Source organism: Mobula hypostoma, chromosome 15 (assembly GCF_963921235.1).
Source record: "Mobula hypostoma chromosome 15, sMobHyp1.1, whole genome shotgun sequence".
NCBI classification, from domain to species: Eukaryota; Metazoa; Chordata; class Chondrichthyes; order Myliobatiformes; family Myliobatidae; genus Mobula; species Mobula hypostoma.
Window position 1 is genome coordinate 5939312 of NC_086111.1, and position 26023 is coordinate 5965334.

The following is a 26023-nucleotide window of genomic DNA, read 5'->3' on the forward strand; positions in this document are numbered from 1 at the left end:
CAATTTCTCCCGCACCACCGAGGCAAAAACTCCCACATTTAAAACATCTTTTTTTTAAAAGGGGAAGCTCTTTGACCAAAAGAATCCACCGTGAAAACCGAAAAGATAACTTACATACCGGACAAAAGAACCGCGAGTGGATGAGCAGCGAGCAGCACCCGGACTCCACCTTAGGTGGGGCGGGCTCCCGCCAGCGCCATTTTGTCCTGCAAATAAAGCCAAAGCCAACATCTCGCCTCGCAAATTAAGTTTTATTTTTCGACGCCATTCCGATACATTTTATAAATTAACTGTACATTTTCTCTTAAAATATATATACAGAAATCCGACAAACGTCTGGCTATCTGCGCTCCACACTACCAAACCGATCAGGCTTTTATTTTATTTTTCATTGGAAACAGTGATTGGTTTTATAATCCACACGTAAATACGGACGGCATTCAACACTCCGTTAAAATAGCTGAGGAAAAAAGGCAACTTTTCTCGGTTTTTTTGGTACTGAAAATCCACTAGACGTGTCTTTAACCATGTCCTTCCCGCATAACTGCCTTTAGCCTTCTTGCTCCCGCTTGACTTCCACCCGATTCTACCGATCAAATAAACCCCACCCCCGCAGGGGAAAAAAGGGGCGTATGATGTCGCCTGGATTGGCATGCAGGCCGACCAATGAACCTGAGGAGAGATTCAAATCACGACCCGGTTTATTTCAAATCCTCCAATCGGCGAGTGGAGGGGGCGGTACTGGTTCCAGCCGCGGAGCCGCCCCTCTCGGGCTGTGCGAGGAGGAGGAGGAGGAGGAGGTGGCAATCGCCGCCTTCCCGGCCAGGCCCTGCACGCCGGCTTAGGGAACCCCGTCGTCTTTTGTCAGGGCGGCCCGGCCTGGCCTGGCCGGGCCCGCCATTTCCGAGCGAATGGAGGGGGGGGGGAGGGGGAGGGGGAGGGGGAGGGAGAGGGCCGGGAGGGAGGACGGGCTGCGGAAGTAGCCGCGGCTGCAGCTGCATCGCCTCTCAGACTGAGGCTGGTTTAGGCAAGACGGAGTTGGCCCCAGCTGCAAATAGAGTGAATTGTCTCGTGATAACGAATGGTTACCTGAGGGCGAAAGTCCCCAAAATAACAACAAACTCTATCCCGCCTGGCTTCCCTTCGGAACAAGTTTTTTTTTGTTTAAAGATCCTACTTTGTCAGTCGAGAGCGTTCTCAACCATCTGCAAATTCCGCCCACACCTCTTCCTCAGCAATCCCCATCTTCTTTCTTTTCCCCACCCCCCTGAAACGTCAGAGTGAAGCTGTAAAGGCTCGTTCGGTGTCCCCAGGAAAGCCCGAGGCTCTGCTTAAGGCCTGGTTGGATGAATCCTGAGCTTTTAACAATAACACAAAAAATAAACACACAAGGAAGGAAAGAGAGTGTGAGAGAGAGGAAAAAAAGAACATTAGAAGAGGGGAGAAGGCAGTCCCATTCAGAAACGATTATTGAGAGAGAAATCGGTGAGTTTTCCTGTTTATAATTAGGTTGCCTAGGAATTTGATGGTTTTTATTGGTGTGAGTGTTGATAGCGTTTACACGATGAACACGACTCACTTTTAAAGATTTATGAATAATTTTAATCCTATTTCAAACATCCTTTCTTTCCATTGCAGACTTTGATAATTACACTTAAACGAATGAATTAGTTAGCATATGTGCATTTTGATAGATTTATTTCACCTCGTACAACTATCTTTAATATTTTCTTCATTAGAATGCAAAATCAAAGGGAGGGACAGAGGGGCTGGGCTCTAGGGTAGCTCTCAGCCAGGAGACATTATCGGATCTTGGGGTCTTGCTCAGGTATTCCCCTCAAAAAACAATTTACATTCAACCTGCTCAATTATCAAAATGTTAAAATGCTTAATGCTGTTATCTATATTGTCCAAATTTTATTAGAAATGACGTTTTGAATACGTATCATAAGGCTTATTTTCAAGATACATTAATTTGAAATTAATATAGAATACTTCAGATTTGACTTTATTTCAAATCCGATTGTGGCATCCAGTTTTCACCGGTAAGGAAAAAAATAGAATCGCAGATATGATTTGTGTTGCTGTTTTTGGATGATTATAAAGAAATAGTTTGATTATTATCGGTGATTAAGGAAATAGCACTTTTTTTGGAAATCTTTTATAATAGAGTATGGCCTCTTCGAACCACATGGTCTAGAAAGGTGTTCCAGTTGATGATGACATGTTTGTTTTAGTTTTGCCTACCTTAGATAGATTTTTATTCCAGACTTTCCAATAAATGATTTTGGAATGAGATGCAAAATTCAAAATGTGTTATGTTCCAAACGTAGATGCTTTTAGTTTCCTAGATGAAAAGATAATTTCATCATAAATCCAGACCTTGTTATGATATGTGTTAATTCTCGCCGTTAGTGCATTTTATCTTTGTCAGTGTCGTTTCTGAGACGCACGAGTTGAACCCAATATCTTATTCTTCTCGGAACCCAAGGATTCCTGTAAAATCTTGGCTGCTGGGAGGGTGAGGGGCAATACTTTGGTTCCAAATCGTAACGAACGATGCACTTTGTTTAGCGTAATAAATTGTGTGCCGGTGATTCTATTCTCATTTCGATGTTTCTCAGAGGCCTAACAATAAATCGCTGTAAATGCAACATTCCCCTGCGTCACCAGGAAGCCAAATCTTGTGTCTTAAAAAAAGATCTTCAGACCAGGGGAATGCTAATTGCTAACTTTGTATCTACGATATTCATTTCAACGTAGATCCCCTTCAATAGTAAGCAGCATAGCAACTTAATTTTCTCGGGTTGTAAAATAATCGTGGATACCCATAATCTAAACTCTGACCTAGTTATTTATTAAATCTTCAGTGGTAACTTGTGCCGTGTGTGTGTGTGTGTGTGTGTGTGTGTGAGAGAGAGAGAGAGAGTGTGTGTGTGTGTGTGGGGGGGGGTTGGTGTTGGGGGAAGGGTTGGTAGTCTGCTCTTACTGTGTGTTGGTTTTGTCTGAAGGTTTTTTAAAGGTTGGTCTTCGAGTGCTTATTTGAAAGTTATTTGGTTTTAATATTAAATTTCTTGGAAATTGCTTCAGTAGTAATTGAAGGTAAGAATGGCATTAACTGAAGATATTATACGTAGAACCGTACTTATTATTTTCCTGAAATTATTAAGATCTGCGAAAGGTATAGATTAATTGCATATATGATTTTTTTGGTGTATTAACTTACAAAGCTACATCTGATTTACTGCTTTATTTAAAATAATTTAATCCATATTAGTGGTCGAGAAAGCATAACATCGATTATTAGGACCCCGTGTTGTAATTGCAGAATTCAAAAAAGAGAGAAAACAGGTTGGTATTGTGTTCTTTCAGTAGAACTTGTTATTGTCTGAACAGAGAATTCAGCTATATGCTGAACGAAGCTTTCTATATTCGGCGCTGGCGGAAATTGAGTCTGAGGCTTTGAAGTTAGGGCAAGGCCCGATATGTCTGGGAGGCTGGATTGCATTTCAAGGGCCTGACACAAATGTTTAGCGCTGAACAGTCGATGCATCACCTGTACAGGTCTTCGTCTTTCTGGGATATAGATGGTAAAAGTGGATTGATTACGTTTATTTTGTTGTAGAGATTAATGGTGATTTTCCCATGCAGTTTTAATAAAAAGGGGGAGGGGTAGGTGTAGAACCACCACGTACTGGATATTGAAATAGAAATATATAGTAACAGAATCGTACTTTGCCTGTTCCTCTTCAGCTTCAACTATCTTATTAATAAGTTTTGAGATTGCTGTTTTGAAACTAGTGATGAATTTTGTGAGGGTGAGTGGAAGAATTCCTGTACAAGAATCAGTGGGGGAGGGGACTGATTTTAGTCTGGCTCCATCAGTCCCAGCCCTTCGACAGGTTTTAGGCTCAAAATTGGTGATACCAAAAACGCTTTCGTGTGCTGATTGCAGAGTTTGTGTCAGGAGAAAGTTTTAAAAAAGACATTATTCATATTTTGGTGCTTTAAAGGATCTGTGGGTTGCATGCTTGCAGCTTTTTAATTCCAATTTAAGACGCTTGATATTGGAGCAAGAGTATGCTATTTACCTGGAAAACTTCAATATAATACGAGCAAAAGTATTTATTGTTCAGGAGTCCATATTTTCGTCACGTTCCATACCAGTCTTTGATCCAGGCAAATCTTTTTTGTGTTTTAACGAATACGGATCTTACTGCAGTGATTGTATAGCTGGAGGATTTTAGGCTATTATGACCCGTCCCAAAAAAGAAAAAAGTTTAAAATCAAAGTGGGTCAGAATGATTCACTTATTCTATTAACCGTACGTGTTTCAAATGCTAAGATATTGCAAATAAGCGTTCATTTATTATTTATTACCTTCACCGGTGATCAGTAAATGTATAAGCGACCTAAGTTGGTGGTTTTGTGGCTACGGGACAATCCTAACAGTTAGTTTAAAAATTGTGTTGCAGTTGTGGGTGTGGGGGAGGGGAAGGAGCACCAGCGTAGAATTGCAACTTCATTGATACTGTAGTCAATGTTGTGATGCATTTCTTCGAATCACGAGCTGAAATTGCTGCCGGGACTAAATATATATTTTGGGTATTTGCATGGTTTGTGCACTATTTTGTGGTGTTAGGAAATCGATTTTAATATGCCTCTTGTTTAATATCAGTCTCAAGGATTCTGTTGACGTTCTCTTTGTGAGTGGTTGACGCTTACTTCGAACGTGTGACCTATCAATATAAGTACATGAAATAAAATTTAACATGTTTCATTGAAAAGTTGCAAAAATATGGCGTGGTGGAAGAAACTGTCTCATGCCTTCAGTGAAATTTGATCTCGCATGAATTTCCTAGCATATTAATGAATAGGCAGATGGCCGTGGTGCGTTCGTGGCGAGTGAAGATTATGTTCAAATTTTGGTCACGTTTATAAATGGTCCATCTTTCCGACATCACATTTCCAAGAATAAACACATCTTTCGGATTTTGTATTATCCCTGTTTCGGTATAGAACAGTTAGACAAAGTAAAGCAACAGCCTTTTTTTGCTTTAGTAAGTGAACTGACGAATTGGATGTTAGGAAATGTTTCATCCATTGCAGAGGATGCGAGTAGATTAGCCAATGGATAAAGGCAGATCATTATTTCCGGCTGTAACGTCTATAATTTTATCGCAATAAAAGTAGAGATTATAATCAATCTGTAAAAATTATAAACAACTACATTTAAACCTTTGTTAGGCAATAATCACCGATCGGTGGCGGCCCACATCAATCCTGGGGTTTGGCGTGCTTGATTACCCCAGATCAGAATACACGGATCTGGGTTGACGGGATTGCTCTAATTTGAGCAAACCGTTTCTCGAACATTATTTTATGTACCATAAAATACTATCTTGGGGAAAATCCGTGAACACCGATGGCTTAATCTGCCTGTTTGAGGAATGTATAATAAATCACTTAAAAATTAATGTACTTTAAACTCCAGTAGGCCTTTTTAGGAAAGTAGCTAGTTGCTTGTGAACTGGTTTCCTGGGAGTTACAACCTTCATTTCAATGTCCAAATTACACCAGAGAATGTTTTAGTGTGTTTTTTTTGCAGTAATAACCAATTTTTGAATGAAATTGATCTATCTTTGAAACAAAACAGCTTCCGAGGAAAATCTGGTGATTGCAAAACTATTGTGTTACCCCATTATCCATCCTACAAGCAGTGACTGTATTTTGTTGGAAATTGAACGGGAGTTGATGTGTTTGCTGATGTGAAATGTTTTAATTTGCCTGGGTACGAATATTATGTGGAAATCCAAATAGTAGTGCTTCAGTTTGTTATTGGGAAGCCTTTTGTATCCATATATTGTATATGTTATGCTAGTAAAATTAGGAAAGTGGGGACGTAAAATCTGATGCTGTTTTCTGGGATTGTACCACATTGTTGCCCTTCACAGCTGTCACTTAATGTTTTGTACATGAAATGGTACTGGAATTTCAGAGAAAGGATAATTATCATAATGGGCTTTTTCGAATGCTAATTTTATGTCTAACGTCTGCGAAAAGAAAAATGGCCACAATTCCAAAGACTGAAGTACTTATTTTCAAAGGCATGATCAGCACTCACACTTATGGAAGCTATGTTTAAGATAGCAATTTTCCTCATTTCGGTCCTCTTCTCCTCCAACCCCCATCCGATTTTTTTGCAAAGTTTTATGGTAAGGCTTACAGAACTCCTGCAAAATTCCAATCATAAAATAAAATATGAAGACAAGGAAATCAAGTAAGTCTACCCAGTAACTTTATTTCATAACTGTAGTGATGAGTAGATGATACAAATGAGAAATTATTGGTCGTTCTACACACGGCACCTTTAGAAATTAGTTTGCAATGGGTTGTTTCCTTTGAGAGCTTTGGATCATGGCGTGTTGACAGACCGCAGTTGATCTAACATTAGGTAATTGGTTCAAGTTGCGTTTCCCTTATCCTGTATAAGGATTTATGGTGAGATATGCAAATTAACTTCTTTGGTCCCATTTTCTTCAGGCGTTTGGATTGTTTCCAAGTCGAATTTCATCTTTAACAAGCGATTGGTTATTTGCTTTTGATTGGCTGATTGTATTTATAAGAATTGCAGAAAACTTTAAAAAAGAAAGCCCTTGCTTGGAGAAATTTGCTAACTACGCTTGTTTTAGGAGTAATAAGTTCTGCTGATTAATATTCTAAGATTGTGTTTTATTAAACATGGTTTCGACGTATCCTCAACCGGAAATAATTGTTGGAATACTGCGAGGCTTACTCCACGTATTCAAATACGAACAGCAAACTTCTCCTTTTATGGAGAACGCTACAGCCAACCGTCTGTGTAGGTGATTGTTTCGATCCGATATTTAATGTGTTACAAAGCTTTAGACGAGCATTTTAAACTGTTCGACTGATATTCCCTCGTTTTAACTTTTGTGGTCAGTGCTGTGCCCGATGGCGGACAGTCCGCCTGCCACCCCGGACCATTCGTTCGTGCATCGCTTCGCTCTTCCAGTATTTGACAATTTCCTCATCAGAAAGGCTGAGACACCTGGAAATGAAATATAGCTGATGGCGAGAGAGACTGGGGACACGCCGGTCCATTTAGAGAGTTTACTGAATTAAATGAAGATTTATTGAAAAACTGGCCCCAGTAACGCTCTAGTATCCGATTCCGCAAAGGGTGTGTTGGATGAGGGATGGGGGATGGGGAACGATAAGACTGAATGGGAAGCTATGGGCAGCCGTGAATTAGGGACGCCATCTTTTACAGTGCAATGAGCACGTACACAATCCTTTTAATTTTTTTTGGTGAGATCGGATTGCGTTTAAAAGAAAAACGAAAATAGATATTCAGTTGGAAATGGCTGCCCTCACTTCGGATTTTCCTGTGTAATTGTGAGTGTAATGTCACAATGCAACAGGGAGAGGAATGCAGGGTGTGCGATTGCAGAAACAGCCAGCCGGTGCCTGGAGGTGGATTAATGTTCTCAAAAGAGATTGCATCATCCTCGCTCCCACTGGGCCTCTAAAACCTTTCCAGCTGTAAAGTAGCCAAAAATAAACCAATTATGAGAGAGCACAAACATAGGCGGCTGATTTTTTGCAGCGTATGTATAAAGGAGCGGGGCAGTCGTGCCCTTATCCCCTTGGTTTAAAGCCCATCGCAGCTAACCGATCGCGTTAATTCATTTTTTTGTTTTTCTGAAATTATCTCATTGGTTATCCACACAAATATCAAGGAGTAAACAAAAAAAAATTACATCGCAACATCTGTAATTAGGCCGGAGATACATTCAAAAGCGTCCTTCGAAGATAAAGTGAATCGCTCTAGTTTGCTTTGGGCATGGAGGAACATATTATGCTAACACTTCAAAAGGAGTTCAATTGATAGGAAGTAAACGATTCATTAATTTTGTGCCAGATTAGCTTTGCGTAGTTACGTTCCGCATGCGCACAAATAAAATGTAGCCATTCTTCTGTCCTTTCTCCGAGGGGCATCCTACACGTAAATACAAGATCACTTTTGGTTTGTTATCTACGCTTCCCGTTGCAAACCACCAAGTTCTAGTCAAATGAGAAGATCCATTCAACCACGAATCCTGCTTCAAGATCTCTTTAGCCAGAAAAAAACCAAAATTGTAGGAAATAGCAAATGTGGGGGAAGGGCGGTAAAAAAGCCAAAGTAATGTAAAGGTGGGGGAAAAACAGAAATGCAAGATGAAACTTCCCGAGGTCAAATATTAATACAACCTAAAATGCAGTAAATCCAGAAAAATAAAGTCCCTCCTCTTTGCTGTTCCTTAATCATAACTGATCCAATCGTAGTGTCAACTCCATTTTTATTTTCTCAATTTGCAGTTCAGACCTAATCGTTGATCTCTAGCTTATGCATGTTTGTGCATGTGCACAGGCTGTATTGACTTGTGCTGTCCATGTGAAGGTAGTTTTGATATTTTGCAGTTTTAGAAATTACTGAACTATGGAATGAAACAAAATCGTCATTGTACCTGTGCAAACATGAATCAAAAATTTTGCAACATTGAAGTTGGGTTTTAAAAACACACAGGAAGGCTTTTTGAAGCAAAAGGATGAGTTGTTTTAAGAGAAAATGAATTCAGTGTGATATTAGGATGTGGTCATAGAATCAGATTTAATATCACCGGCATTATACATGATAAACATAGAGGAAAAAATGGAGTTAAATATAACAGTTAAGTTGAAATATGTAGTGCAAAAAAAAGGTAGTGAGGTCGTGTTCAATGTCCATTTAGGAATGGTATGGCAGAGGGGAAGGTGGTGTTCCTGAATCGCTGAGTGTGTGTGCCCTCAGGCTCCGGTGCCTCCTTCCCAACAGTGACATGGTGAAGATGGCCTGTCCTGGGTGGTTGGTGCTGCCTTCCTAAGGCACCGCTCCTTGAAGGTATCTTGGAGACTATGGAGGCTGGTACTCATGATGAAACTGACTAATTTTACAAGTTTCTGCAACTTACTTTGATCTTGTGTAGTAGCGCACCTCCCCAACCTCCATACCAGACGGTGATACACCTAGTCAGAATGCTCTTCATAGTACATTTCTAGATTTTTGCAAGTGACAAACCAAATCTCCTCAAACTCCTAATGAATTATAGTCACTGTTTTGCCTCTTTATAGCTGCATCAATGTTGCATCCAGGTTAGGTCCTCAGAGATATTGACAACCAGGAACTTGAAATTGCTCACTCTCTCCACTTCTGATCCCTTGTCTTATACTTCCTAAAATTCAGTGAGCTCTTTGGTCTTGCTGACGTTGATTGCAAGGTTGTTGCTGTGACACCACTCCACGAACTGGTATATCTCGCATCTGTACACCCTCTCGTCCCCATCTGAAATTCTGCCAACAATGGTTGTATCATCTGCAAATTTATAGATGGTATTTGAGCTATGCCTAGCCACACAGTCATGGGTGCAGAGAGAGTACAGTGGTGGGTTAAGCACACATCCCTATGGAGTGCCAGGATTTGAAGATGCAGGGAAGGAGAAAGAACATAGGATATATTTGAAATGTTCTCAGTTTATCTTTAAAAGGGAGAATAGTCATTTTTTTTAATGGGTTAGGGTTATCAAAAAATTTAGAGGGTGAAGGTGTAAGAAGTTGTTCATGAAGGTCTGCTTGTTTTCATCATTTCCTTTCTTTGAGCAAGGAATGGACTTTAGAAAAGTGTCTCCCAGAAGTGGGTGCACAAGCTGTTATACACAGATTTTATTGAGCCTGAAAGTAAATCTGATTGATTTATTAAAGCTAGACATTTGGATGAGATTAAGTAGCATCCTCAAGGACCTACCTTTTAATCTCAGTACATTGCAACTGGCTACAGGAGACAGGTTTTCATCAATAGTGGCTGTCTCACACTGTTTAAAAGCAAATTCAAGTTTTAGTTCATCATCTTAATGAAAGAACTTGCCTTTTGGAAGAATGTTTCCCACTTAGAATTTAGCGAATTTGGTGTGTTAACATTGTGGATGTTGCTGTATGTGGGAGTCAGCTTATCAGGGGCAGACTATACAAATCTCTTCTGATAAATGGAGCAAAGCAATGACAGACTTTTCTGATGGTGATACCGTACAGACATTATCAATGATATCACTAGTGATTCATTTTGAGTCTTGCTGCAAACACTCAGTTCCAGAATTCATCACAGATTTGGTGCAAGCAGCTGAATTTGAGGAGTGAGATGAGTGGAAAATTGAAATCAATGGGGTATTAGGTGTAAAGTGATCCATTGGTTGCAGTCATATCTTGCAGACTGATTGATCATGGTTGTTAAAGGTCAGTTATCCTAGTGACTGGACACATCTGTGAGAGTTACTCAGAGTGCTTTTTTTTTGTAGGCTAAACCACCTTAGGATGCAGCTTCAAGGACTTTATTTCTGTCATGAGGTTAGAAGTTCAGATGCATGTCAACAATAGCAAGATGTTCATTTCTGTTCTTAACTCAGCATGAACTGTTTTCTTTCCTGCTTGCATCAAAATCTAGTTGATATTCGGGGTTGGGCTGTGAAATAACAACTAACGTTTACAGCACAAAAATGCCTGGCAGTATCTGTTTGCATCAAGAGAGAATCACTTACTCTTGACATCAGATATTAATGTCATCATTGAGAATGCTACCATTAACCTCAATGAAACTGAGCTGGGCAGCCAACAGATACATTGGCCTCAAGTAATGCTGGGTGTCCAGCAAATGACTGCCAAAACTTAAACATCATCTACAAATTACAATTCAGGAATGTGATGGAATATTTTGCACTTATCTAGATGGATTCAGTATCAATGAATGCAATGACACTCTTAGGACAAAGTAGCCCACTTGATTATAACCTTTAGCAACATAGGTAAGGTGATTGCAGTGTCTGCAAAGTACTTTGCAGTTATTTATCTGAGCTACTCCGACAGCAATCTTGAAGCTTTATTTAGTGATACAGCATGGAGTTGGCCCTTCGAGCCACACTGCCCCAGCAATCCCTGAGAAACCCGATTAACCCTAACCTCCTCACGGGACAGTTTAACCTACCGGGTATGTATACGGATTGTGGGAGGAAACTGGAGGAGCTGGAAAAAAGCCACACATTCCAAAGGGAGGATGCACAGAGACTCCTTTTAGAACAATGCTGGAATATACCGAGCTGTAATGGCATCATGCTAACTGCTACACTTCTGTGGCGCCCTTTTGTTACCATCACAAACTAACAGGCACCTGGAAACATCATCAGAAGGTTCCCCTACATTCACACTGACTTGAAAATAATTGCCATTGCTTCACATTGCTGCAGACAATCCTGGAATTTCATTCATAACAACACTTTAGGTGTACTAATGTCTGTCATTCAAGAAAGTGGTTCATTGCTTCTCATAATTAATAAATGTTGCCCTTGGCAGTGATGCTTAGATCCTGTTAATGAATTGACAAACAAGTTCAGTGTCATAGATACCTAGTTGTGTAAAATGAGAGATGACTTTTGTGAACTGGAAAACTGAAGAAATAGTACAATGTAAATATTATGTTGTAGTTTTTCAGTGATTGTTAAATGACTGAAATTTTTCATCCAGCAAATTGTTCACCCATAGTGTGAATATTTTCAGATAGAGTTTGAATTTGGGCAATAATACTGTTTAAAATTTTACAGGCATTAATCATTAACCAATTGCAGTATTAGTCAATTTTTAATAAACCTTAAGATTGTGAAAGGGAGCTGTAGATTTTTCAACTCGCTCATCTCTCTCTGTCTGTCCCCTTTATACTGGTTGTCTCCTGATGCACGGTTTCAGTCTGAAGTGTGGACCATTACTTACCACTGCCAACGCTGCTTGACCTGCTGAGTTCCTCCAGCTAATGGTTGCTCCTGATTCCAGCATCTGCTGACTCCTCTCTCTTGTAGACTATTGTTTATCCCTCTAGTATAGGTCCTTGCAGACAGTTGTCAATTTCATTGTGTTTCTTTAGCTGAAGGACATATCGCCGAAGGACTTAATATAGTTCTGTACTGAGTTAAGGAGGCAATATATATTTTTTGTAGTATGTTAAACCACATTAAAGTTAATTCCATATTGAAAGAGCCATAGAGTTATTACAGCTTTAAACCGGCCCTTTGAGTCGGCCGTGAAGCCAGTCTAAACTAATCCTATCTGCATGCACTAGATCCATATCCTATTGGTTACCTGTTTATGTGTCTGTCTAAATGCTTCTTAACAATCGTATCTGCTTCTTGGCAGTTCTCCTGACATCATGTTTCAAGCACCTACTACCCTTTCCATATTTTAAAAAAAAATTCCTTTGTAAATCTCCTTCACACTCTTCCCCTCTCATTTTAAATATATGCTCTCCAGTCAGTGCCATTTCCTCACTGGGGGAAAAAGACTTAGAATTTGCCTTATGTATAGCTTTCATAAATTTTATGTACTTCTATCCGGTTTACTTTTGGCCCCCTATGCTCCAGCAATAAAATGATTCCATCTTTATCAAGATTTATTCCCCAATCAAAGTACATCTTTTCTGCATCCTCCTTATCATTCCTGTAATCCAGCAACTAGAATTGCACACGGTCCTCCAAATGTGGTCAACTAAAAGTTTCATAGTCAAACTTTTATACTCAAATGTCCTGAACACTGAAGGAAAGCATATCATATCCCTTCTTTGCCACCATAACAGCGCCTTCATTTCCTGCGGAGCATTAAGAAAGCTCACCTCTGTCCCAGGATACTGATGGACTTTTACCGCTGTACCATTGAGAGCATACTCACTAACTGCATCTCAGTGTGGTATGGCAATTGTCCCATATCGGACCGCAAAGCACTCCAGTGTGTGGTGAAAACTGCCAAGCGGATTGTCCGCACCCAATTACCCATCTTAAAGAACATCTACCATAAACGCTGCCTGGGCAGGGCGAAAAGCATTATCAAGGATGCATCTCACCCTAACCATGGACTTTTTACTCTCCTCCCATCCGGTTGGCGCTACAGGAGCCTCCGCTCCCGCACCAGCAGACACAGGAAGAGCTTCTTCTCTGAGGCTGAACCTCACATTACAGCGCTAAGCAGTATTGCACCCATATTGTACTGTCTCAGTACTTTTATATCTGTGTGCTGTAGCACTTTTTATTTGCAGGTATTTTGTAAATAACACTTCTTTGCATTTCTGGTTAGATGCTAGCTGCATTTCATTGGCTTTGTATTTGTACTCGGCACAATGACAATAAAGTTGAATCTAAACTGATATATCCATTGTATTGCTACTTTCAGAGCTATGGGCTTGTACCCCAAGATCCCTCTGTACATCACTGGCTCAAAGGACCTCTCAAGGTACACTATGCCAGATTCGTCTGAACTGTAGACAATATTCCAGAAGTGGCCTAACTAATGTTTTGTAAAGTTGTATCATGATTTCCCAGCTCTTACATAATGAATTTTCTGCAAGGGAGCACTCTATTGAGTTTGAATTTCCTTGTAATATTTGCTATTATTTGTTGCTTCTTTACACAGCCAAGGAGTTGCAGTAATCAGAGGCAACTTGTTTTCATTTGTTAAAAGTAACGGGTAACCCACAATGAAAAGTGAGGTAAAACTGAAGATTGACAGTAATGTGACTATTTACTGTAATGAGCGATTCATTATTCTAATTTCTGAGTTTCTCTTTATTCAACATTTAGACATTTTCTGCTCTATGTTCTAGTTAATTGTTGATTTTTAGTTAATTTTCATTCTGATCCTATTACTATTGATTCAGTCATAATGACATTATATTGTAGAAGAAAAAACAAGTACAATGTGAATATTGCCCAGAGCCTAAGTTAGAGTTATGTTGATAAAAAAATGATGCCAGGCTTGATCGTGCTTATGCTATAATATTTGAAATGAGTAAAGAGCCATGTTTATTGTGGACATTGGGTCAGTAAACTGACTTCCTTGTCTCAGAAAAGGCTGAAGATTGGTAAATGTGAAAGAGTTTTGGCCTAAATCAGAACAATATTAGGTAAAATGTTCAGGAACAAATCATGTTATTGAATTAAATGTTTAATATTTGTGTCCATTCTCCCTGGTTAATGCAGTGCAAAGTACATATTTAGGTAAATATATTGAAATGACTGGTAGAACTATAAGACTTTTCAGTGTTTCTAGTGCATGCTAATTGCCATTTTGAGTACCCATCCCAGTAGTATGTACTCCCCTGTTAGGTGAGTGTGACCAACTACCAGGAGCACTTATCTCGATGTCACTAGGATTTACTTTGCTAAACTCTCATTAGACTGGCTGCTGAATTTCTGCTGCTATTATAACTTCTTAAAAAAAAGGGCATATAACTGGGAGAGAATGTTTTGGATTTCATTTTTATTTTGCTATTGGATAGAAACATCTGTAGAGCAAAAATCCTCAGAGTTGAGCATGTACAGATTATGCACATGGGAAAATCTTAAAATTATCTTATTTTTCTTTAATTGGCTAAATCATTTAATTTGTTTTGAAGTCTACTGGGGTGTCAATATTGAAGAGATGGTAAATGCAACTGTCAGTGGTGTCATCAGCAAACCTGTTGTTGGCCGAATCAAAGATGTGACAAATCAGCTTGAAAATCTGGCTGAGTGGTGCCACAACAACCACCCCTTCCTCAATGTCAGCAAGACCAAGGAGCTGATTATTGATCTGTCCTGAGTCCAGCACACAAGTGCCATTACGAAGCAAGCACGGCAACACCTCTACTTTCTTAGAAGTCTGCGAAGGTTCGGCATGAGATCTAAAACTGACAAACTTCCATAGATGTGTGGTGGAGAGTATATTGACTGGCTGTAGAACACAGCCTGGTATGGAAACACCAATGCCCTTCAACAGATGATCCTACAAAAAGTAATGTTTGCAGCCCAGTCCATCATGACTAAAGTCCTCCCTACCATTGGATGCATCTACATGAAGCATTATTGCAGAAGAGCAGCATTCATCATCAGGGACCCCCACCACCTGGTCATGAACTCTTCTCACTGCTGCCATCAGGAAGAAAGTACAGGAGCCTCAGGGCTCTCACCATCGACTTTAGGAGCAGTTACTACCCCTCAATCATCAGGCTCCTGAAGCAAAGGGGTTAATTTCACTCAACTTCACTTGCCCCATCATTGAACTGTTTCCACAACCTGTGGACTCGCTTTCAAGGATTCTTCATCTCATGTTCTTGATATTTATTGTTTATTATAATTATTTCTTTCTTTTGCATTTGCACAGTTTGTCTTTTCTACATTAGTTGTTAGCCATGTTAGGTACAGTCTTTCAATGATTCTGTTGTGGTTATTCAATTTATTAAGTATGCCCACAAGAAAATGAATCGCAGGGTGGTGTGGTGACATGTGTTTTGATAAATTTACTTTGAACTTTAGGTTTATTGTTGTTTACTGTGGTTCGAATGAAAAGCTTGTTTTATACTGTTCATATCAACTGATTATATAGCAGTGAGGCAGTACAAAGTAAGACAATATCAAAATGCAGAATAAAGAATAGCTACATAGAAAATGCAGTGTATGTAGATGATAAGGTGCAAGGTAAATTGAGTTCTAAATTCCATCTTTTTGTACTGGGGAACCTTCACTGGTCTTGGAGAACTGGGGTAGAAGCTGTCCTAGAGACTGGTGTTACATGTTTTCAGGTTTTTTTAATGTTCTGCTCAATGGAAGAGGGAGAAGAGATAATATACATGGTGGGTGGGTCTTTGATTATGCTGGTTACTTTACTGACGCAGTGAGAAGATAGAATCCAAAGAGGGGAGACTGGTTTCTGTGTTGTGTCTGTTGTGTCCACAGTTCTGCAGTTTCTTGCAGTCACAGGCAGAGCAGTTGTTGCACCAAGCCATGATGCATCTAGAGAGAAAGCTTTCTATGATGCATTGATAAGGGTCAATGGAGACATCCCGATTTTCTTTCGCCTCCTGAGAAAGTAGAGATGTTGGTGAGCTTTCTTGGCTGTGATGTCTGTGGTTGGATCAAGACGGGCTGTTGGTGATGTTCACTCCTAGGAACTTGGAAGTTCTCAATCTCAGTACCACTGATGTGGACAGGAGCATATGCACCACTCCTTTCCTGAAGTCAGTGACCAGTTCTCTTGTTTTGCTGACGTTCAGGGAAAGGTTGTCATGTATCATAAACTCTGCACCTCTTTTCTGTACTCCGGTTCAAGATATAGCCACTATGGCAATATCATCTGCAAACTTGCAATGGAATTGGAGCAGAATCTGGCATGTGTGTATAGGAAATAGGCTAGGGGACTGAGGAAGCAGTCTCGTAGAACATCATAATCATGAATAGGTTGCTGCCTGTCCTTACTGATTGGTGTCTAATGTATAAGAGGCCTACTCTACAAACAGCCTTAAAACTTTATATTGTAAACAGGAGCAAATATAGCTTTTTCTTCTTTCTCAGCTCCCAGCATGTCATTCTTCAGAATCGGTCCTTTCTGCAGCTACATTTGTGTTCTGAACAATTTGATTTTACACTTTCCCTTTCTCACAGTGCCACACCCTCTTTGTGCATGAATACTCTTACATCCTAAATCCTGTAGTTTGGGATTACTATTTTAAAGCTCACTTGCTGCATATTAATTTGGTGTAAGATGTGACAAGGTATGTCATTGAATATATAAATTAGAAATGTCTGGTTTTATACTTGTGCCAGGCTGTTTTGGTGGAATCTATACAAGATTTTATTTGGAATACTACTGGACTAACATTCTTGGTTCAGGGAACATTTGTCTCCAAATTTTGTAAACATCCTCCTTTTAAAATGTATTATTCAATCTACATTACAATAGAATGTGTGGCAAACAGGATGGGGTGTGCCTTCTGCTAGAAAATTAATGAAAACAGTGTTTTTGGTAGTAAGTGGCAAATAGGTTTAAATATTGGCCTGGCCAATATTTACATTGATTAATCTGTTTAATTCCTCCTTCTGGAATTGAAATATACCAAGCAAAAAATTAACTATGAGTGTTAATATCCAGTACTTAATGTTGCTTTAAGCATGAAATACAGTGATAGTGATCTCTAGTTACCAGGGACATGAATGCGGTCTGTTGTAATTAATATCAGTGAGCCTTTTTCATTGTCAATCCAGTATCATATATTTGCAATTCAAATTTAAAATTTTGTAATAAAAATGTGTATATGTTGTACATCAATTATACTTTATTCCCTGCATTCACTGAATAGTTTTAAAATTCCACACAGCCTACCTTAGGAGATTTTCCTTTATTTAGGCTATAACCTGGTTTTTACTTAACTCAAACGCTTACACAAGATTGATAATTTTCAGCAGTTTTGAATGGGAGCAAAATGTGCAATGGTAGAGAAATTTTTAATGGATTTAAAGATGGTCTGACAAGTAACATTAATGTTAACAATCAAGTAGAAAAGTGTTCTTTAAACTTAAAGTCTGGCCTGTTTCCAACTGGTCACATTCTGATGCTTCCATTTCATAAACAGAAGATTTTCGTCCTTTCATGTTCAACTTCAAGTCCTAAATATTTCCCTGAGAATGGCAGTGAAGGCATAGGATTGAGTGGAGTTCAGTATTTAGATCATCCCAGCAATTGAAAACCAAACAAATTGAATTAAATTCTTTATAGATGGTATGTATTTGAGGTGGAGAGAAAAGAGATGTAATTAAGTAACCATGGTTCTCACATACTGAGAAGCCTTTAAATGGTTAACAATATAATAAAAATATTTCATGCAAGATGAACAACAGTGATTTTTACTTAGATGCAGTTATTATATGATGAATAGAGACTCAACAAATAATTGTATTTTTGTTAAAATAGTATTTTTGAGTGCAGGAGCATGTAACAGACTTAACGCACTATCTTTAGATAATGGGCACAATTCAGAGCGGTGGAATGTGGATTACTTTTGTCCTTAAGGCCATTTTTCACTCTTAACTTGTAAGCATGACATATCTTCAGACTCTGTTCTCCACAGGATCTATTGCTACTCCTCATACCGTTAAGTTGAGAAAAAGGAAATCAAAAGGAATTTGGAAAAGTTGGCCATACTGTATGTCCTGCAGAATCACACATTAAGTGGATCAAATCAGTTTGAACTGGGAATGTGATTTCATCATTAAGTCTATGCTGCCACTGGAATTGTGTGCTGCATTTAACCACCTTGTGTTAGGCAGGGTTGTTAATCAACACACTGGAGAAGAAAGCAACATATCTAATACAAGGTGCATAGCACTGTGCAATGTTCATTCATCTAATTACTGTGTCATGAGCTAGCCTGAAACGAGCATGCACTATTCCTCAGGCATCTTGGGTGGAATCAGAGTCATAGCGTCATATAATGCGGAAGTTGGTCCTTCTGTGCCAACTATAAAGTTACTATCTATATTAATCCCATTTACCAGCATGTAGTCCACAGCCTACTGTACCTTGGCAATTCAATACTTATCCAGGTGTTTTATTAAAGGTTGTGTGAATATCTGCCTCACCTGCTTTCATAAGCAGTGCATTTTAGATTGCAACCATGCTCTGAATGGAAAAAACATTTTCCTTGGGTCCCTTCTGAACCTCTTACTCCTCAACTTTAACCAATGCCCTTTGGTCTTGGGCACCACTGCCATGACATTTTTTTTTACAATGTTACCTATCTATACCTCATAATTTTGTATATTTTTATCAGGTATCTCCTCCACTCCAAGGAAAACAAGCCCACTTACCTGGTGTGTACTCATTAGTGAAATACTCTAAACCAAGCATCATCCTGGTGAATTTCCTTTGCATCTACTCCAGTGCAATAATTTCTTTCTAAGAGTTTAGCAAACAAAGCTGTGGCTCAACTAATGTTAAATAAAGTTCTACTGAGAGTTTGAACTTGTATACTTTGCTCAGTTAATGAAGATGAGAATCATTCATGACTTCACTATCTTATCCCTCTGTACTGCCACCTTTAGGGATCTTTGAACTTGTACAACAATTCTCTTTGTTTCACAATAATAATTCTTGGGATACATGCTGCTCTAATTTGAACCTCCATAAATGATTATCTCACATGTAGAGGATTCATTTCCATATGCTGTTGTTCTGCCCAATTTAACAGCTGATTGGTATCACTCAGCCTATGACTACCCTCTTCACTGTGAACAGCATCATCATTTTCCACGTCATCTGCAAACTTGCTAATCATATCTTCTATATTCATATCTAGCAATAATATTGTTACATATTCAATTCATAAAGTTATCTCATGGGTTGTAACCTTTTGGACCAGCCTTCCAAGAAGGGCCTTGTCAAAGGTTTCAATGAAATCCATGTAAGCCATATTAACTGCACTGCTGCCTTTAATATATCTTGAAAAATCTTAAATTAGATAGGATCTTTCATGAACAAATTGTATTGACTATCCCTGATCAATCCCTGCCTTTCCACTTGCAGATTAATCCTGCCTCTCGCATTTATTTTTCAGAAATATCCCTACCACCTACATAAGATTAACTAGCTTACCTCTGCTGCCCATTTTGAATTAAGGTAGCTCATTTGCTGTCGCTAGTCATCTGGCACTTCACCTTTGGCCAGTGAAGATTCAAATATGCCATCAAGGCCCAGGCAGTCATTTTGTATGTTAATAAGTCCATGAACAATATTTTAAAAAAATCTATGACTTGGGAAATCTGTTTAATTATCAATGAAATAATATGGAATGTTAAATTCCTGAATGCGTTTTTAGCTCTGATATTAGCTGCACATCAAAATAGCTTAGATGCAGAAGCCTAGATAAAATGTATGGGGGGGGGGATTTCTTGAGACATTGTAAGTTTTGCTTACTTCGATGTACTCTTGTAAATTTTGGATAATAATAAAAAGATTTGAAAAGAAAGAAAATGTATGGGGGGGGAACATGAATGCATGTTATCTCTCCTTGGGGCTGTAGAAATTTCAAGGACAGGGTAAATCATATGAAACCTTAAAGGTGTTCCCCATATTCTAAATCCATCCTTAATAATTTGGTAGTTAGTAAAAGAAATATGTTGATTAATCACCATACATTTTTTTCTGAGTTTAAGATGACTCCCATCCCTGGGAAACAATTATTGAGCTAACCTTTGGTCTGTTAAGTTTTGAGTTAATTCATTGTGGTTTGCTGAGGTGTGCTGTGATACCTCTTAATTTACTCTAGATTCATTTGTCAAAGCTAATGAAATATTTGTAATATCAGAGAACTTTCAGTACTTGATTTTGTAATCAATTAATAATGGCTGCATTTCACTTGTGAATGAAGTACAAATCATGGCTTTTTCATCATGAATATGACTGGGGATACTAGAACATAAGATTTTATATATAGTGCTATCTTAGTGGATGCAGAAAAATTGTTTCCAGTAATAAATGCTAACAGAAATACCAGGAAAAGGCATCATTAAAGCAGCCAGCGTAATCAAAACCCTGCTCACACTGGACATTTTCTATTCTTCCTCTCCTATCAATGGTTCAGTTTATTATCAGAGAATGCATATTATATAGTATACAACCTGAAATAGGTGTCTTTATAGACCTCCATGGAAAACAGAAGAACCCCCAAAAAATGAAGAGAGAACCCAAGGCCCCCGCATCCCGCATCCCCCTCCCCTGCGCTAGCAGCAGCAACCATCAAAGCATCAACATTCTCTTTCCTCCCCCGCCTGCCTCAGCGCCCATAATTCAGAACATACGAAAGGCTGAAAGCATGTGCCACCAGGCTCAAGTACTGCCTGTGATTCTTACTGTTATCAGATCCTTGAAGGGACCTCTTGTATGGCCTCAGTTTACCTCGTTATGATTGTGCACTTTACTGTTTACCTGCACTATTATTGTTATACCTTGTACAACAACTCAACACACGCATTGTATAAACAATATGCAAGACAAGCTTTTCACTGTATCTTGGGTGGTACATGTGACAATAATAAACCAATGCAAAGCATAGAAAAAGGCAAACAGACACTGCTGCTCTTATTGAAAGGTCAGGCTCAATAATCTGCTTAAGTTCATTGAGGGAGAGAAAGGAAACATGCAGCACCCCAAGCTGTTACCTGTATCACCACAATATAACCACTAGAGTTTGAGGAAAGATCAGTCACAATCTTATCAAATAGCTGAATAGGCAATGCTTATTCCTAATTCTGTTTCTTATTTTTTGGTTATGTTGTTGTTGTTCGTCCATCGTACGTCGATGAGGACCTCGACACCATTATTGATGGTGTCGAGACTAGCGCGTGACTTGGATTTAAGTGAGGGACAGTTGCGCAGCGTCAGCCTCACTCTCTCTTCCCAATTCCCATCTGGATCCAGTGGCAAGACAGAGTTGAGACGGCTGGAGATGGGACTAGGCGCAGTGGATGACCAGGACATCTTCTGTGTCTTGTCCTGCTCGACACGTTCCACGACGCTTGCAGAGATCGCCTTCTTGACTGTTGGACCTTCCACTGGTCTCGTCCGCTCAATCCGCCGGAGTCTGTCTTCACATGCTGGGATAGACAGCTCCCTATCACACCGAGGGTTCAAGACCTGTCGGCTACCCTCACCTGGTTTAGCCAGCTTGTCGAAGCCGTTGCCCGGGGTGTGGCTGCTGTCGCACGCAAACAGCTACAGGGAGCCACAGGTGAGAGCTGAGTGCCAGGTGGGGACCAAAGGTGGACTAACCGCCTTGAAAAGGACGTGACATGTTACCCCACCAGAGGTGCTACCCCTCCCTGACACCCCATACACATTATATAGATGAACCAATGGGCCATCACTCTTGTATGTTTCATGGAGCGGCTTATTTTTTGAACTCATAAATTAGCAGAATAAACCTGTTGATTTTGATATTTGTTAATGTTAAAGATTGACTGAAGCCCACAAGGTGATGAAAGGTGAAATACATAGTAAAACTCCAAAAATCTGGCACTCTTGGTTTTCACAGCTGTAGTAGCAAATTTTCTGGGCTATTGCATAATGCTGCTACTAATAGACCAGTGTACTTTTAATCCATTTTTAAAGATGTTTCACAGGAGAACAATAAATTTTCCAGTGAGCTTGGTAGCTTATGGGGGACAGAGAGAATGGTGCACCTGTGAGTTGATAGGGCATAAGAGAATGTGACCTCTGAGTTTATAAGGAGGGAGGAAGCAGGGTTACACTAGTGAGTTTGAAAGGAATGTGGGTTGGGACTCCAGTGCATTTAAAGGGAACCCAGGTAAGCCAAATGCCAAGTCATAAGCATTTCTACACACAGTATAGCAGCTAATTGGAATTTTTGCTGTAGTGAAGGATGAGTTGATATCAGTTAAATCTCAAATTTGAACTAAAATAGTCTTAAAGATAGAGACATTTCCTGGTACTGAAGTATTAAGAAGCTCAGCACTCTGCAGTCTCACCCGTAACATTGTAGAGGCTTTTCACTTTCTAAATATACCTAATCACATTTCACACTTTTCAAATAGCAGCCACAGACATAATAATGATCATTATTGTAAAATAACTATCCTTGAAGTTGATATATCGCTGGGGATATCAAGGCCAGCTGTATGACTCAAATTGAAGCTAGCTTTCCACTAAGATGATACAGAATTCCTTGCTTGAATATGATACAGAACCTACTTATGTACTGAAATATATTTTATTAGCAAAAGGGAAGAGTTGATAGTAGTCAAAGTTATGTATGACTTGTGTAGATTGTATGATTTCAAAGTTAGTACACAGGATAAATAACTGTCATATTGCATAATTCTGTAACCAATTTTCTTGATCCACTATATTATCATAAAATGTCAAGCAGCATTTGTGGAGAAATAATCCTAAGTTACCAGTTCAGGAATGTTTGATCAGTATTGTCTACAAGATTTTTCTCAATTCCAGTGTCTCTCTCAATAAACCAAATTCCAGTTTATTTTAATTTGATGGGATATATTGTTTGTTTATTCTTAGAGGAATCTATCATGTTATACTTGATTAATAGATTTGACTAAGGTCCATTTAGTATGATTGATGAAAGACATGTTTGCTGTTGCTGGTGGTCAAAGGTATCTTATTATTATGGAGGTTATCATTGACCAAAAGCTGAACATTTCCAGTCAAATATTATTTATAAACCAAAGGGCAGATTTGAGGTTGGGTAAGGTGTTGCAAATGGTTCATTTTGTAACACTAAAAACTTTTTAGCTTCTGCAAGGTGCACTTCCTGTTTAAGATGGCACTGGTGAAGTTTAAGCAACTACTTGCTGGTGGCAAATAAAACAAAACAACAAAATACTTTATTATTCACACATTTTCTGGTAAATGGTCACTGCAAATAATAACCTGTAACTTCCCTGGCCTAGTTGAGCTCTTGAACTCGCTGTGTGACCTGGTATTTTTCCGGCGTGAACTGAAGTCTTGAAGGTGCAGGAATGTGGTGTCTGAAAAGAGGATGCTGTCCAAGTTGCATGCCATCTTGGACAATGTCTCCCATCCACTACATAATGTACTGGGTGGGCACAGGAGTACATTCAGCCAGAGACTCATTCCACCGAGATGCAACACTGAGCGTCATAGGAAGTCATTCCTGCCTGTGGCCATCAAACTTTACAACTCCTCCCTTGGAGGGTCAGACACTCGGAGCCAATAGGCTGGTCCTGGACTTACTTCCATCTGGCATAATTTACATATTATTTAATTATTTATGATTTTATGTTGCTATATTTATACACTATTCTTGGTTGGTGCAACTGTAACGAAACCCAATTTCCCTCGGGATCAATGAAGTATGTCTATCTATCTATTGCAGCATGGCGTGTCAGGCCAAATCGAGGCAGCAGGGTCCGGGCCAGAGAGCTCGAAATGAGCCAATGTCTGGCCATTGCAGGAGTCGACTTGGAGGCAATTTGATGCAGCAGAAATGGGGGGAGGCAGAGACGAGGTGAAGCCCAGATCTGAGAGCAAAGAACAACTTGAGGATTTAAGTGCAGGCCATATTAAAAAGATCAGGATGTTAGGGCTGGAGTTGAGGGACAGGCCCATTCAGCTGGCTGCTCTGCAAAGTTTACTTGTTTCCGCACTGAACTGGGGCTGTGGCCTGCAACTAACAGGCTTCTCAATCAGCTGCAGTGATGCCTGGCTGTAGACTGACTCACTTTTATGAACTTCAGTTCTGAATGCTATTTGATTACTTTTATTGATTGCAGGATCTTTTTTTTTCTCTCTGCACATTGGATGTTCAACTGTCTTGTTTTAACGGCTTCTATAGGGTTTCTTTTTTGTGTGGCTTCCTGTAAAGAGATGAATTTCAAGATTGTACCAGGTAAACATACTTTGATAATAAATGTACTTTGAACTTTGAAGTGTGATTTTAAAAAAAACTCTGTACTTATCTAGTCAAGTGCAGCTGAAACTGCACACTGCAAACCTGGCAGCTTCTAGGACAAAGCAGCCAAGTTAATTGTTACCTTTTCTGCTAGCCTTAATGTTTACTTTTTCTAGGAATTTGACAATGCCTGTAGTGTTTACCATCCACACCACACACTGCTAATACTTGATTGACCGCTGCTGCATTACTTCCCAACTGCATGGCTTTGCCCAGCAAGAGCATGGAAATGGTGCATGGGAACACCACTACCTGCAGTTTTCCCTCCAATTTAAACACCCATCTTGAGTACTAAATCGATCCATGTTTCCTTCGTCACTGGATCTAAATCCTGGAATTCACTCACCAGAAAGGTGATTGATGATCACCTTATCAAGAGCAGTTAGTGAATGACAATAAATGCTGGATGTGTCAGTAATGCCCATGGGCCCAAAAATGAATGAAGATAAACTAAAGAGATTACTTTAAAAGTACGCATACTTGGTACTGAGCTTTCTATATTGTACCAAAATAACGATATCTGGAGGAAGTAAATGGAAACATCTGTACCCCTCCTAATTTTGTAAACTTCAGCAAGTAGCCCTTCAGCATCTGATGCTCCAGTGACATCAATCTTAAGTTTGTTGATGAATAATATTCTCTAATCAAGGAGATTATCTTCTTATTGATAATACTTTGTCATCAAGGCAACATCCTGGATGAACTTCTTTTGCACCCTCTCTAAAATCTCCACATCCAGTTGGAGGAGGGTATCCATAGAGTCATGGATGTAGGTCCCTAGGGGCTAAACAAGAGAAGAAGCAAAGAAAAAGTCATGTTTAAGGCTGAGAATATGGCTAAAGCTATGGGGGATATCAAGAACAGTCTTTCCCTCTGGAATTCAACTCTTTGAAGCAGAAAGTGAACAGAAAGAATTATCACAAACACAAAATCTGCAAATGCCAGAGATCCAAAGCAACACACACAAAATGCTCGGGCATCCAGGGAAAAGAGTAAACAGTCAACCTTTCGGGTTTGAAGAAGGGCCTCAGCCCAAAACGTTGACTCTTTTCTGTAGATGCTGAATTCGTCCAACATTTTGTGCGTGTTGCTGAGAAAGAATTACCAGAAAGTTTGTTGATACGCCTAAACATTTTTGGCTCATCTGACACATTAAGAAAGGATGAAGTGGATAGAGCACTCAGACAGTCGATGGGGAAAAATAATTAGGCTCAAGTATGATCATGGAAGGATTTTAGAATGACGTCATTAGGCATTGTTTCTGCTCGTACGTTACAAATATAGCACATTCCCATAAGCTGATTCACTGACTCCAGTTCCAATATTCTGTCAATAAGCTGTTCAGTCTTGAGCTTGTTTTTTTTTTGAATGTTGCCTAATGACTAAAATGACTGGTTTCAAAATAACTGTAACCTTAATGTTTCTGGATTCTGCAGTGAACTATTGGCAAAAACGTGTTGGTCGAATATATTTAGTCAGTTGAAGAAGCTTAAATTATATTGACCCCAGGTCTTAAAGGTTCATTCTAAAAAATTTGAGTACAAAAATCTAGGCTGATGTGGGTTACTGATGCAGTACTTGCTTTCTGAATTAGTTAATAAAAGTCCTGTAATGTCTTGTTATCACATTACTTTTTGT

General features: G+C 39.3%; 1 protein-coding gene across 10 annotated transcripts in view; it reads left to right on the plus strand.

Annotated features, from left to right (window-relative positions):
- The first annotated feature begins 971 nt into the window (after positions 1 to 971).
- Positions 972 to 26023, plus strand: part of setd5 (SET domain containing 5) — a 200808-nt gene continuing 175756 nt past the window's right edge. For 5 of the 10 annotated variants that reach the window (XM_063067676.1, XM_063067675.1, XM_063067667.1 and 2 more), the window contains exon 1: positions 973 to 1485. The gene's annotated coding sequence lies outside the window, so the exon portion shown is untranslated. Of the gene's footprint in view, positions 1486 to 1811; positions 1829 to 2996; positions 3103 to 26023 lie in introns of those variants that run through there. The other 5 variants (XM_063067677.1, XM_063067674.1, XM_063067669.1 and 2 more) reach the window with 4 other exon arrangements.